We start from the raw sequence: 16,242 nt of genomic DNA, 5'->3' as shown, positions 1-16,242 counted from the left end.
GAAGACTACGAGTTTCCCCTTGTCAATATATCACATGTGCAAAAACCTTACAAATTTACTTTGCACAATAGAAATAAAACGTGTTTAAACTTTTATTAAAATGTTCATGTTAATGTTTACTTTCACTCACACTTTCATCTTACTAAGGAAAACTCCTGAGATAAATTAGTTATAACTCTGAACTTTAATAACACACTGGTATAAAATGATGCGCTTTCCAACTCCTTTATGCAACCCCTATGACTTCATATCAAAAATAAACTGTAAAAAAATGCAGGGTTCCACACAATTCATTTATGTTGTCCCAACACAAATTAAGCTAATTTACCACTTTAAACAAATGTATGTGGATTTAACATAAAAAAAATAAGTTGTACCAATGAAATCTAAAAAATTGTGTTATTTTAGCTTATTTTAAATAAGTAGTTTAAAAGAGCAAAATATTATATATATATTTTTGAGTGCACATCTAGGAACTTTGACGCATCCTCCATTCTTATGGTCTTCACTATTAGAACTGAACTTTGGTGGTTGATGATGATGTTACACGAGAACACAAGGACGCAAGACAGCATATTGAGAAACAGTCAATGTGTTTTGAATATATTAGTGAGAACCAGCTCATTACATTAGACTGGTTTTTGAATGATCACGTGACACTGAGTAAAATGTAGTTTAAAATATGTTTTAGAGAGAGAGGTTGACTAGGCTAATCTGTCTGTGCAGACGTCATTCAAGCTGCCACTTTGTTTTACACAGGGCGATTTAAGCAATGCTAGTAAATTCCCTGATAATGACTGCATGAATGTAGCACTTGAGTCGTCTTCTGTCAGCCACTAAAAGTTGAAAAGTGGAGCAGAAAGTCGCAATAATAACAGGCTGTTCTCTAAAACAACAAAAGAACGTCCTCAGGCTTTCCTCACGATTCGGGATTATCATTACTAATTATTGAGGATAATTTACTTCTGGATTTGGCTCAAGCCTCAGTGTATTAGAAGACAAAGCAGCTCAATTTGGGGTTTTTGGCGCATTATTCTCTTTCTCTTAAATGCCTTTTTTTTCCCCTTCTCCATTTTCGGTGGGAGAGAGAAACGTGGAACTAATTTTCCTGTCAATTAGATGCTGACTGCGAAATGAATGGCGATGGCCACGAGTGAAGCGATATTAGATCTCGAGATGGGATTAAGTCTTTGATAGGCACCAAGTGCTTAAACCACCTCAAGTTAATGAAAAAGACATTTCACAAACAATCCCTGGAAAAGAATAATATAAGGAAGCTTAATATAAGCTCAAATTTACCAGACAAAGATTCACTGGACAACTGCATGTCTGTGTCCTCTTCAGTACTTTAATTAGGGCTGCACAATATATCGTCTTAGCAGCGATATCGCAATTTTATGCATCTGCAAAAGTCACATCGCAGGATATTCAATGTTGAGTACCATCAGTAACCACTCTGCTGTAGTAATGGGTCGTTCATGAACGATTCGTTCATTTTGAACGAATCTTCAAAATGACTCGGGAACTACGAGTCCTCTCAGGGAGTGATTCGTTCATCCGCGCGTGCGCACATTTGTGCAGGTATCGTTAACTTCAAGTCTTCATCACATTGGCAGAAGCCAATCATATGCATTTAGAGCCGGAAAAAGAATTTATCCGCTTACCTCTCGAGTCCTCTATCGGGTCTGAGTCACTCGTTCATCACGAGCCAATCATACGCGTTTAGAGCCGAAAAAAGTTTTGATCTGTTCATCTCTCGAGTCCTCTATCGGGTCTGAGTCACTCGTTCCTCACGGGCCAATCATACACGTTTAGAGCCGGAAAAAGAATTGAACTGTTCATCTCTGGAGTCCTCGGGTTTGAGTCATTCTCTCACGTGATGAACGAACGGTCATGGCTCCTATCAGCTTAGACTGTGCATTGATTAAGATTATATGTGACTGTCAGTGTAACGTGAATGAACCCCTGACATTTGAAGACATGAAGAGGTGAGCTGAGCAAAGAGACAACAATACCTTCATAGACAAAAGAGCAGGTAAACATTGAAGTATTATTTTCTCCTTCTTATATTCTATTTATGACTTATTTGTCGTGCAGTCAACCTTTTGGGCTAGTTGTAGATGTGTTTGGAAGCAATTTGTAACATTTTAATAATATTTAGGCAAATTGAACCAAATAAACGAAATGACTCGAAATAAGATTCGTTCATTTTGATGAACGAGACTCAAAGATACGAGTCAGTAAAATGATCCGAACTTCCCATCACTACTCTGCTGAATTCGGTTAAGGTTATTTTGAGATAAATTAATTGTCAATATTTAAGCAATTAAAAAAAAAAAAAAAAACACCTAATCAGACTATACTGCATAATTAAAATAAAATGTTGAGTTCGCATGCCATTCACATACTTATGATGAATCCAGTTTGACTCAAATTGTTACATATGCATGCTCATGCGGCTTATTTTTTAAATCTCAGCAGCACATTTAATTCAGGCTCTAAACTTGCATTCACTTCAGAGGCAGCGTAGATTCAGCAATGGTGGCACCCACTGAACAAAAATAAGCTCTTTCATGCAGCTCAAACATTCAAGCAAGACCAAACCATTTTGGTTTTGACCACCAGATGCATGAACAGTATACCGTAAACCTTAAACATATACATGTATGCCATGACGAAGTACCCTTTAATAAAAGATTTGTCCAAATGCATGGCAAGGAAATGAAAAGTGCCCTTAAATGCTACAAAGCATCCATCAGATTAGTAAGTAAATTATTATGATGATTATTATTATTATTATTATTATTATTATTATTATTATTAACTGATAAAACCTCAAAATCAAACCATATTGGAAATGGAATGGTTATAAACAACATCTTTAATCTCTCAAAAAATGCGAGAGACAGAAACGAAGAGCACGTCAGGGATGAGAATGAGGAAGATTATAACAGGTGGAGAGTTGCTTTGGAGAGATTTTTGTTTCCCCTTCTCCCCCGTCACTACTCTCCCTAATGAACGCCTCTCTCTGATACACTCTTTAATGCATGTTTAAAGCTTTGCCATGGACGGCTGGCACAGTGCTGATAAGGCTGCATGCGTTATCCGGTTCGACAGGCTGACTCGTCCATGCCGGCCTCCTGCCTAAAGCATCTCCGCCGGATCATCCACCGCCACACTGTGATGACGACTGCTATGACAGCGCTGATAAAGGACAATCGAAGATGTCACAAGCTATGCGGTGGACAGACGGAGGGTACACAGGACTGGGAGGAATGAAAGAGGATGGGGAATGAATCGGAAGTTGTTACCTTATACCATATTTCAAAGGAAAACGGCATGACGCTTGCACAAAATAAAAACACAGGTAGCGATTTTTCTTCTGATGTGTGTATGTGTGGTGTGTATTTAGCACCATGTCATTGGTGTATATCTGTCGAGCTCTTTTAGACATTGGGTCAGAGCGCACAGCATGATATACAGGTTAACAGAGCTCACGCATAACCCCGAGAGCTCAGGATAAAAAATACATGGGGAAAGTCAGAAAAATTGAAGAATACGCGGCAAAGAAACTGGTGTGGGGTTTAAAGTTAAACAAAAAAATATTAGAAAGCTGAAGTAAATCTTAAGTGAAAAATGCTGGGGTTATGGGAGATTACAGCACATACTGTAATACTTTAGAATAGATTATACAGCTCAAGATTTGGGGACTTTTCGTAATAAACATTAAAGTACACTTTAAACTCTATTTTTTTAAAGGGGACATTGAATGATTCTGTTTAAGGGTATGGGACGGTATAACTTCCTTGGATAAAAATATCTCAGTTTCATAGTATTGTGAATACTGCTCTAAAATATGTTATTTTTAAATGTCTATTTTACTTTGAAGTTACTTTTAAAACATAAAATATACCTATAAACAACATAAAATAAGTAATTTCAGTAATTTAAAATTCACTGAAAAAAATTACAATGGGTTTGACCAACAGTTTGACTTTTTCAAAAGAGTTTGCACAAAAAAATATTTCTCCTATCATTCACTTTGCTCCAAACCTGTTTGTTTTGTTTTTTTTTTAACACAAAATCTGACATTTTTAAGACAACTGGATACCTGTAACCAATGACAACCATAGTATGAAAAAAACACTGCAGTGTTTTGTTTTTTTTGTGTTTGTCGGAGGTCTATTGAAATGTGTTTATTCCAAAGTATAAAGCTGATTAGTCAGTATGTCACATGACTCACAGTTTTCAACTCGGTGCACCTGTGAAATGTGGGTGCGCCCCCAATACACACGTGCACATGCAAAAGACGTGATATGTGAACGGCTCCATAAGCAGCTAGGCTTCTCACATTCAGAAGATACATTCACTCCCGACCCTGCACAAGATGTTTATTTTAGCCTGTTTAGGCAGAGTTGGGATGCTGTGTTTTTTGGGCGCTGGTGTCCTCCTTGGAGTGTTGACATAAAATGCTTTCTATTCAAGTGCTTGAACAAGTCGCTGATCGAGTTAAAAGCAGTCGAACGTTCTTTAGATACTGGAGATATTTATTTCACAGCAATATTTCTGTTTTTACTCTCGATGAAATCAAAGCAATGTCTGTATTTCCATTGAAGAAGCAACCACACTCAAGAGCAAATATTTCAGCTTGTGTTCACTAGCAATTAAAAAGTGCATGATTATTAACTGATGTTGCAGTGGAAAATGTCATTTAAAAGCATTTTTATTTCTTCCAAAAACTAAATTTGTAACGCAAGTAACACAATTAGACTGACTTTAGTAACCGTAATCAAATTACACAAATTTAAAATGTAATTCAAAAATTAATGCGTTCCTCAAAAATGTAATTAGATTACAGTAACCCGTTAATATGGAACGCATTACACTTAACTCTTGGCATAGATATATTTATTGCGCCTGTGATTTTTGAAAGTATTACATCACTTTGTAAACTTTTATTATGACCATTTGTTGAGTCTCCCCATAGAGTTTGATATAGCAATTGGATTCGAAAGCCGCTTCGCATGACGAACAACAAGTGGATGGCTGTGCCCACTCTGAAGTGAAAGAACAAGGTCTATACTTGGTTAAATTCCTCAAAACACATTTGTTCACGTCACAAAGAGCTCTGTTTATGAAAGTGTTGATAATGCACTCCTGCTGATTCTTCGAGATATTCTGAGAGATGCTGGCATGCCAGCCCTCACCAATCCCAACAGAAAGCAAGTTTTTGACAAATGAGCAGTTTCACAGAAATCCCAAAACAGACTGCAGGACACTAAACACTGTAACACAAATGCTGGGTTCCTCACAATTGATTTGCGTTGAGACAACATAAACAAGTTAACATTCGTTTTTACAAATTTAAGTGGATTGAACATAAAACAATTAAGTCGTCACAAATATATGTCATGAATTGTGTTGTTTCAGCTCATTTTAAAGAAGTAGTAGGACCAAACAACAAGCGTTTTTGAGTGTACATTTAAATGTGCAAATGAAGGTTACATATCACTATTAAAGTAGGCAGACAGTAAATCAGCTAGTTAAACCAATGTGCCAATTATTTAAACTGGGTCCTTGTCTGAGACCGATTCCACACTGTAAAGACAATTTCAAACTGTTAAATTTTCAGTTATCAAGGATTTAAAAGTGAAATAAATTATCCAAAAAATAGTGTGTAATATGTCAAAATGATAGACAGCCTTAAGATTGTTCCAAACAATCCAAACTGGCTTCATAACTTCAGTTGAGTGTTTGAAATTCAATTCAATTCACCTTTATTTCTATTATTTATTTCTAAGTATTTCTCTTTTACAATGTAGATTGTGTCAAAGCAGCTTCACACAGAAGAACATAGTAAATTGAAACAGTGTCAGTACAGTTTTCAGAGTTTAAGTTCAGTGTAGCTCAGTTCACTGTGGTTTAATATTCAATACTGAGAGTCCAAACACTGAAGTGCAAATACATCGATGCGCAGCTCGACAGGTCCCGAACCATGCAAGCCAGTGACGACAGAGGCGAGGAAAAAAAAAAACTTCACCAACTGGCGAAAGTGAAGAATTAAAAACCTCAAGAGAAACCAGGCTTGCATGACCATTTCTCCTATGGCCAAACGTCTTCTAGAGCTGCAGTCTAGGTGCTGGAGAACTAAATAATATACTAAATAATATTCTGTCAGATAATATCATAATTGTGATGATTAGTCACGTTGTATCAATGACAGCAGTTAAATCTTTTGTTTATTCAACTAATACTAAGGCAATCTACTGAATATTTTTGTGGATGTATGGAGTGCTTCCATGACAAGATATGCATGATTACTGAAGCTTTTGATTAATAGCCATTTCAATTTCAATTTGACTCATCATGGAGACCTAGACCGAATTCCAGTTCAGATCTTGCTTGAAGCAGGGTGATTAACACCCAAAGTAGTTACATAACATAAATATTAAAGTTGACCTAGTATTTGTTCAAAAGCTATGTCTCTTATATATGCTAACTAACCGGTACAGAATGATGTTTAATGTTGCACATGAAAAGAGCAAGATCATTAGTAGATGCTGGTTAATGATTTACGGAGTCCTTAATGTATCTTGAGAGTTGTTGAACAAAGTATCTTACTGCATGTTCTTTTTTCTTCCTGTGAAGATGCAGTGAAAGGCAGTTATTACTGCAACACCACATTTAAGATGTCTTCCTTTAAGATTTTTCAACAAGAAAAATACAAGGGACATTAAAATGTAGTTTTTTTGTGTTTTAAAAAAGGAAAACTAAGAGCTAAGAGTCTTGTAAAATCATCAGTGTGGCCAAATAATTTGTGTGCAAAGTATTCCATTCTTATGATGTTAGAGAACATCTGATTTCATAGTGGTCAATCTCATGTACATTTCCCCTTCCCCCTCGGCTTCAAAAATAACTGCCCACTGATTATGCCCAATTTCTGACCAAAATGTCAGAAAGTGGGCAGGGCGACGTCTCAGGAACACAAAGCATCCATCAAACAGACAGCTCTGCCACACAGGCTATTATCATTCATTCAAAGGGGCTGCTAACAGTCAAACATTGAAATTCATAAATAATATTAACTTGAGTCACATAATTTGATCCAAAAGAATTTTTGATAGCATGCAATGGCAAAAAAATGCTAAATAAATAAAACATGAGCAATTATAAAGTCTGTTAATATAGAAAAACAGTTAATGTACTTGATTATGTATGTATAACATAAAAGTATAGTTCTCACTTTATATTGTCCTAAACTAACATGTACTTACACTGAAATTAATTTGTTACAATGTACTTGTGTAAATACATGTTTCTTTTACTGCTTAATTAAGTATACCTGCATGTAATTACATCTTTAATTACACTGTTGACCATCCTTTACACTTGAACCCACCCTTAAAGCTACATATACCACCAAACCTGTCTCTTATACCTGTATCCCACGTCAGTAGCATCAGAAGTGCTCTGCAACACATTATGAACACACTGGGCTCTATTTTAAAGATCTAGTCACAAAGTCCAAAGCGCATGACGCAAAAGCATTAAGGATGTGTCTGAATCCACTTTTGCTATTTTAAGGACAGATAAATACGGTCTGTGCCCTGGCACATGGTCTAACAGGGTTGTGCTTATTCTATCATTGCGTTATGGGTGTGTTTTGAGCATAACATGTATTAAACCAATCAGAGACTCATCTCACATTCCCTTTAAGAGTCAGTTGCGTTGTGCAGTGGTGCATTTGCTATTTACATGGCGGACTTTGTAAGTGGAAAAACTGAACACTTCACTAGCAAGAAAACAGTTAAACAGACTATTTGCAGCGTGAGAATAAAGAATGAGCCTCCTTCATTTAGCCTCTTTACTTTTACTTTTCACCCATTGTTATTTCTAAATTCAGTTCTAATTTCCAGCAAACAAATAAATGAACAATAATAACGAAGTTAAATTCAAACACGAAGTTATATCCAAACACACATCCTATTGCCCTATATGGTGATGCATATGTCTCTAAAACCCATCAGGGGGACAAATCTAACCTTGATTTTATTAAAACAAATATAAATATGCATATAATAAATACTACTACTACTAATAATAATATCATTGTACAAATGCAAATTGTCTGGACTTTAGTTTTGTCTGAGCTTGTCTGAGCTTGTCTGAGCTTTTAGTTGGTCAATGGCACGGTCTAATTTAGTTCCTCAAAATAGCAACACACCAATGTGCCTTAACATGCCTCCTTTTCAGTTCAGCACACCCATGAGTCCATAAAGTGGCACGAATAAATTTGCTATTTAAACAGCGTGCCACAAAACAGGAAAATTACTGTTGCGCTGCTCTGAAAATTGCAACAAATCATGCCATACACGTCTTTGGGTATATGATAGGGCCCATAAAGTACATTGTATTTATATTTTGATATTTAATATAAAGTGGGACCAAAGTAAAAATTCTAAGTATTTAGAAGGCACACAAAAGTCTATGTTTGACTGTATGACAAAGACAAATAATTTTATATATAATTTATTTATAATTTGAAATTATTTTTAAAAAATCCTTTTCTTTAAATATTTTTTTTCTTTAAATATAATGTTTCCATAAGTACTGTACATACTTGTTACTAAAATTACATACATCTATGAAATGTTAATGTTAAAATGTTAACTTTAACTGTGAAATTCAAACAGTAGCTGCCCTATGTTACTGTATATGCAGCAAAATATCAAAAACTTGCCTATATAAAATATATTTCGATCATTTATAGATTCCAGCACACAGAACCCACACCACTTGTCCACTAGCGCTTTTCTGCCCTTATTTCCCATGGCGAGAAGGTAAGAATATCAATTCACTTGTTACAAATGGTCTACAAATCTCTTGAATATTAAATAAAACGTAGAAGGGAAATGGAATTACACCGGCAGACCTGGATCTGACATGAGTGGAGACCGGAGGGGGCCTGAGGCCTGCTAAATATTCATGGCTCTTTTTTGTTTATTTATCTTTAAAAGCTTATTTTGCATTTTAGAACACAAAGTGGAAAGGGAAAAGCAGGCCACACAAGCATGCCCTGTTGAAGACGAAAGTGCAGGATTCCACATAAGCCAGCCATGAGTTGTTCAATATTCAGAACGATTTTTCATAAGCAATGCATGTAAAATGGCTCTGGGTCTAATGTTGATATATCACAGCGTCCCGGCGGCTGGGGCCCCTGCGTCTGTCTGGATGGCATGGAGAATCATTTTGGTAATGCTTCTCAAGCACAATACAAATCATTTTGCAAATCCACTACACTGGGCCTTAAACACGGCACGCTGCCGTTCTAGTCAGACATGGGAGCGACAGCCATGCACATGTGCAATATAGGCTCATTCTCTTTTTTACTTTTGCCCACTTTTCTGTTTGTGTTTAAGTGCCCTTCTTATGGATTTTTTTTAAATTACCTTGGATGCAGTGTGTAGCACAGCTCTGAGTGTATGGAAACATCCAGTTAAGTTTAAAATCTGAAAGTTCACCATGCATAAAGCTATTAACTCTCAAAAAGAAAAAGTCGACTCTGAATCATTTTAACTAGTCGCTCTTAAGATGAATCTTTCGCTGTAAACATTGCTCGTCCACTTGTAGAGTTTTGATGAGTTAAACCTTATTAAAATGAGAGTAATTTGCAATTTCACTGTATAAAGATGCTTTAATCTATGGCAGACTGATAAATTACATGCAATTGTTGTGCACATATGCAGGGGCAGATTTATCTAATAAGCAAGGCAAGCGACTGCTTAGAGCCCTAGGAGGTCTGGGGGCCCATTAAAAATATTAAGAAGCATAAATTATACCTATAATCTATATATATATAACATTGTTTTCTATCATATTTTGTATAAGAGTAAAAAAAATTACATAATTAATTTTTTTTAATATACAATAAAATATATATTATTATTATTATTAATAATAATATTATTACAATTATTATGTAATGTTATGTAATAATAATATTATGAAAAAATATCCACCACCCGCTATCATGGAGCAGTCCAGCAGTCAAATTTATAAAAATAAAAATTATATTTATTATTTTTAGTTGCAAATTCACATTGAGAAATCTGATTATTTTAAATCTAAAGCTTACATTAAGATAAAATGCAGAAAAGAAAATTGAGTGATATAAAAAACAGCAAAATAAATAAAAATTTAATAAAAGTAGAAAGGATGCATTTCAGGTATTAGGGCCTCATGGCTGGAGTTGCTTAGAGCTGTATTATGCCAAAATGCAAAGTTTGTTTCAGGAAACCGGTGGATTTTGGATACAATACCTATGATACTTCACATACATGTATTTTACATACGTAAACAAATTCTAAACAGCGACTGGCAGTAGGTGGTGGCGCGTCGAAGCAACTGACCGAAAGAAGACCATGCTGTCTATTATACTGAGCAGTATGTCAAATTTAGGGACACACACTCACACCAAAGAGGAGCAGAGGCAGAGATGCGGCAGTCACTGAATGCAGCATATAAGGGTTTTCAACTGTCCGCCAAATTCTGTCGTTATTTTATACAATGTGTTTTGTCAAAATTATCTGTAGCTCAAATGACGGCATTTTGCTATTAGCTTTTTATTTGTATGGTGACTCTAAACTGTCCAAACACCTCTCATACTGATTTTTTAAATGCGAAAAGTGGAAAAACAAAAAATCAAAACCGATTAGAACTTTTTTTTCTATAACGGATGAAAGTGTCGGAGGCAGTGTGTCAATACAATTCACACAATGTTATGGTGAATTTATTTTTTGTCGTGCGAAAAAGGGGAAGAAATTTTTACATTCGGTATGCAATAACCTTAACTGTGATTATTCACACCCAAAACCAAAGTTTGTTTTGACGTGTGTGTACTGTATTCATTTAGTATGCATATGTAAATAGAAAAATGCATATATTTGACAAAATATTATTTTATATTCAGATATAAAATGTATATATGTGATACAAATTATATATATATCAATATTAATATCTATTTAACAATATTATTATTTTTTTATGCATGTGTGTATTAATTAAAGAGGGGATGGTTTACAAAATTGTTGTTGGTTTGGTTCATATCACAATAAATAAATACATTACAACACTTAAATACCATACATCAAATTAGGGCTGGGTGATGAGGCAAAAATGCAATCTCAATGATTATTTTTCACATTGAATGATAATGATATAAATATATATATATATATATATATATATATATATATATATATATATATATATATATATATATATATATATATATATATATATATATATATATATATAATGCTTTTAGATTTAAAAGAGTACACCAATGACTGAAGCCACAAAAATTAGAAGGTCCATTAAGTAGCATATTATTTTCAACCAAAAATTTGGTACATTTCTAATATCAACACACTTTTAGATTCCCATTGTTGCACATTTATGCTGTGTGATTGGCTCTTAGGTCTTAATATAGAGTTTATCCATGTTATTGACAAATTTTATCGCAATTCAATATATCGTTTATCAGTCCAGCCCTACATCAGCATAAAATGCAGTCTTAAAATACAGTTTTTTTTTATAAAGCTATTTTCAGTTTCAGGCTTTAAGCTTTAATTTTGTCGCTTGTAATGACAACAATGTGTTAATTTTTGGTTCTGCTGCAATTTCAAATTCATCAATCTTTCTACAAACATACTCTTTTGCTTAGACTTAACAGACTGTTATATACTGTATGTGTATTCTGATGTTATGTTATGCATTCCGCCACCTATATGTTGCCGCTCAAGAACATGTTGAATTAAAAATAAATGCATTTGTGAGCTGAGAGAGAGAAACACATAAGAGCAAGTATTGAGTTGTTTTCTGCTGCATCTTGCGCTGGAATCTTTAAACTGATATAATCTAAAGCAGTGTTTCTCAACCCTGTTCCTGGAGGACCACCAACACTGCATGTTTTGGACGTCTCCTTTTTCTCTCTAACCCATAGGTTTTTAAGTCTCTGCTAATGAGCTGATGATCTGAATCACATGTGTTTGGTTAAGGAGACAAGGAAAATGTGCAGTGCTAGTGGTCCTCCAGAAACGTGGTTGAGAAACACTGATCTAAAGCGTGGAAGTTAATATGATTGGACAGAATAGGTGGGTGCAGCACTATATTTAATTCAGTTGAATCCATGAAAACAGTTAAAGGTGCAGTACATTGCACTCCTGGTTCAAAACACACACAAGGGCAGGTTGCCAGATTGATGACATCAAGTGTGCCTGACTTTTAATTGCACCAGACCATTGAGCCTAAAGGCTGATTTAAGTTGTGTTCTAAATAAAAGCAAATAGGAGGATTATTTTCCATATTAAAAGGAGTTTTTGTCGTAACTAACACCTGAATTTATATTTTAGAAATGGTTTCTATTTTTTTGCAGTTGAAGAGCAGAATTCACTGACAATGATCACCTCAGTTACAACTCATGTGCTTTTTCTGGTGTGAAATGCTGATAAGGTGAGTTTGAGTGCCATTTTTCATGACATTTATTGCCATACAACTGAAAGCAGCAGCAGATAGTTCACCTTAAATCTTGCAAATAAAATACTGTTTAAAACTGAACTTTAAAGCAGTGACTCTAACCAACAAATATCAGCGATTCAGTACATTTGATAATGGTAAAGAGGTTTAATATGTAATAATTTGATAATAAACCTTACCATTCTGTTGGAGTATAGGGAGTGCCCTATTGAGTGGATGTATTTAAATTTCTGTCATGTTTCGTCTGGTGCAAACAGCCAAATTGCTTTTCACTGCAAATCTCGCTACGTAGCATGTTGTTAGGACACTGGGTTACAATGTAACATGCTAATGTTACTGCTTATGTTTACGTTTGTAATATTTATATTATTTGCTAATCAATAACCACCTCATGTAGAACTCCGAATCTGCGCCTTATTTCGGAGGCTGTTACTGTGCACTGGAGGTAGATTTCGGTCACGGATGCATGCTTTAAAAGCCTTTATGACTGAATGAATGAAATATGCCGTTTTCCACCAAGGCAACCTGGGGTGCTGAAATATAATTGGCTAAACTGGCATTGGGCGGGTTAAAGGGACCAAAACAAGACAGACATTCAAGCACGGAAAGCACATTTTCAAAGCAGAATATTTGACTTCAGCAATGTTTTTTTTTTTTGGATAAACAAGAATGTTTACTTGGCATGTTTCTTAAATATCTGCAAACATATTATGTTAGTTTTATGCTTTAGAAGAGTCAAAAATGTACATACAGCATTGTCTTTAGAATGTACTTAGTCCATGGCCATCAGGAAAGACTTTATTGCTTATCAAATCGAGGTTCTTTCTTCACATAATGTGCAAGACAATCACAACTTTTGCTAATTTGTCAATGTGGTTTTATATTGAATTATTACTAAGCCCTACTACAAACCTGACAGGACAAATAATATGCCTGACATCATGGCTCACTGTACCATTTTTAAAAAGTTGCATACCACAAATGAGCAGATTGCATAAATTGTCAGTTTTTAGATAAAAAGGGTGTTGTGTAAATGCCCACTTAGAACTTTTTCAGATAGCATCTTTTTATCATTATCAGTTATCCTCAGCATGAACAGACCTCAACACATCAAATTAAACATGAAATATTTAAGTAGCATGGCTGAATTAGTAAAACATACTGAGATAATCAGTTTTCTGAAGACTTTGGTTTTTCTCTGCATACATTTTTATTATTCATTTTTTATAAAGCTAAACCTAATGAGGAACAAAAGTAAAGAAGAACTTGGCAACGTGAGTTATGTTCCTCAGGTTTTAACAATTGTCTTTGGAAATGAGGTGGTCTTTTAACTCTGTGATCTGGCAACACAAGTATGAGCTTAGCTCTATTCATCCATTACTCTTCTACCAGTCATTTTCATATCTTTGCCTCTGTCCTGGTGTTCAAAAACACAATCCAAAACAGCAGAAACTCCTTCATGATGCTCTCAAGACATCATCATTTCGAGGAGATTAATTTGCAGTGAGCCGTGATGTATTTAGAATTAGAATCTTGCTGAGTCTCGAGACTCATTATGGAAATGTATATATGCAGGTTGGCATGCTGAAACCACATTCCCAATCCGAGAGATCAATGCTTCGCAAGAGCAGTCCATCACGATCGGATGAGCAAAAAGAAGTGTCAGAGAGAACGATGAGAGAACGAAGAACGAGAAGACAGAGGCAAGGGAGAAAAGAGGAAAGAATAAGAAAGGCAGAGCAGCATGACGCGCTTTCCTATCTATGGATGACTACACGTATGCATCATTATGCCTCTGAGCTTTTAGAATTAAACTGCCTTCATCAAACACTCAGCAGGGTGGCCCTCCTCGCACTGTTCACCCCAGCGAGAGGGAGGCTTCGAGACTTCAAACATTTCAGTTGTTTCAGAACATAAACTCTTTCAAGCCTTTTGCCCCAGTGCCGGTCGGAGCAGTAATGAGTCGATGCACAGTTTTCAGAGCTGAAGGGAGAGGGGATCACACTGCTATTCAGCTCCAGCTGCTCCAGGAGCTATCGAGGACCCAGACGCTATTCCTGTGGCAGATATTACCACAATTGTTCTACCAGAGATATGAGAAATGGAGACAGTGGAGGATCCTACAAGTCCGACAGAGATACAGGGGCTGAACTGGAGCTGTACATTATATCAGTCTCCAAATCCGTATTAGCTTGCACAATTCACACTCTCAGAGGTCAGGAGAAAAGAAAAAGTAGAAAAGCGGTACATTTCAAAAAGGCACCTTACCTAACACTAAAGGGTGCGTATTATGTTAAACGTATATGTAGCAAAGGCCAGCTAGTGAAGTGCTGAGCAGGTAAGCCTCACTCCTATCATCTCTAAAGCTGCTCTATTGACAGACTCCAGAGGCCATGGTCTTTAGCCTCCTTGCTAGAGTAACCGACTCCCATACAAAGAATCACCAGTTCGATCCCAGCTCAGATCGGGATGGGTGCAGTAGGACCGGTGGGTTACATGTGGGGGCTCGTCCGGGATGGGAGTGAGGTTTAGTAGGGTGAGTATAATGGAAGTTAGCTAGCGAATTGCTATGAAAGGTTAACCTCACTCCTCTGACCTCTAAAGGTGCTCTAGCAACAGACATTAGAGGCCATGATCTTTAGCCTCCTTGTTAAAGCAACCAACTCCCATACAAAGAATCACCGGTTTGACCCCAGCTTAGACCAGGCTGGTTGCAGTAAGACTGGTGGGTAACGTAAATATTAGTATTTAGCATGTACTTTTGTATAATAATACCTAAATGTTACATTTAAATATCATTTGAAAGGGATGCCAGCTGTTGTGTTTTATTATTATTATTATTATTATTATTATTGTTGTTGTTGTTGTTGTTGTTGTTGTTGTTGTTGTTGTTGTTGTTATTATTATTATTATTATTATTATTATCACACATCTATTAAAAATGGAGTTAACACAAATCAATTTTGCAGAACCCAACATCTTTTGCTTTACCATACCTGGAATAAATTATATTTAATATTTTTAAGATTTACTTAATAGTTATTTTATTAAATAGTAATTATTAAAAGACAATATTAAAAATATAATATCCCAATATGAAAATCTGCTAAACGTGTGACATTTTATTAGCATTAGTATTGCTATTCTCTTTTGTTTACGTTTCAAAATAATTAATATGTTTATTTTTTTAATGTTCTCATACATACAGTTCTTTCAATTATACTAGATCGGGAATCCCTTTTATAATGTATTGTTTAATTTAGGGTTGCACAATATATTGTTTTAGTGTCGGTATTGCAATGTGCACATCCGCAAGAGTTACATTACAAGATCTGCAATGTTGGGTCAGAACTATAGTTGGCCAGAAGCTACAGAACACATGAGTAGAGCCACTGCTAAAATTAACCAGAAAAGAGTGAGAGTTTATAATTTGCCTGTGCCACATTTGGGCACAAAAAATATGATGCTTTGAGGTTTAGCAAAGGTTTTTTTTTTTTTCATATTTTATCATTTATACAGAATTTAATGATTCATGAAAAAAAAAGTTTTTCTTACATAGAATTTTTATCTTGCTTCCAAATATCATGAAAACAAGATTATGTTACTTACTATAATATTCTTTTTGACATATCTACTGAAAGTGAAAAAATAGATATTTGAACTATAAAGTGAGAAAAGCATTTTTTGCATTGTGATTACACA

General features: G+C 35.3%; 1 protein-coding gene and 2 long non-coding RNA genes across 3 annotated transcripts in view; 1 reads left to right on the top strand and 2 right to left on the bottom strand.

The window, feature by feature from the left end:
• LOC147846759 (uncharacterized) overlaps positions 1 to 16,242 on the bottom strand; it is a 1,232,122-nt gene that overhangs the window by 829,033 nt on the left and 386,847 nt on the right. The window lies entirely within an intron of this gene.
• tusc3 (tumor suppressor candidate 3) overlaps positions 1 to 16,242 on the bottom strand; it is a 195,535-nt gene that overhangs the window by 170,548 nt on the left and 8,745 nt on the right.
• Positions 3,132 to 15,347, top strand: LOC137495095 (uncharacterized). Its single transcript, XR_015476480.1, has 3 exons — positions 3,132 to 3,367; positions 12,440 to 12,516; positions 14,116 to 15,347. It is a non-coding gene; the product is annotated as an uncharacterized LOC137495095 (long non-coding RNA).

Source organism: Danio rerio, chromosome 1, assembly GCF_052040795.2.
Source record: "Danio rerio strain M-AB ecotype USA chromosome 1, GRCz13ab, whole genome shotgun sequence".
Taxonomy (NCBI): Eukaryota; Metazoa; Chordata; class Actinopteri; order Cypriniformes; family Danionidae; genus Danio; species Danio rerio.
This window is presented reverse-complemented; position numbering and strand designations above follow the sequence as displayed.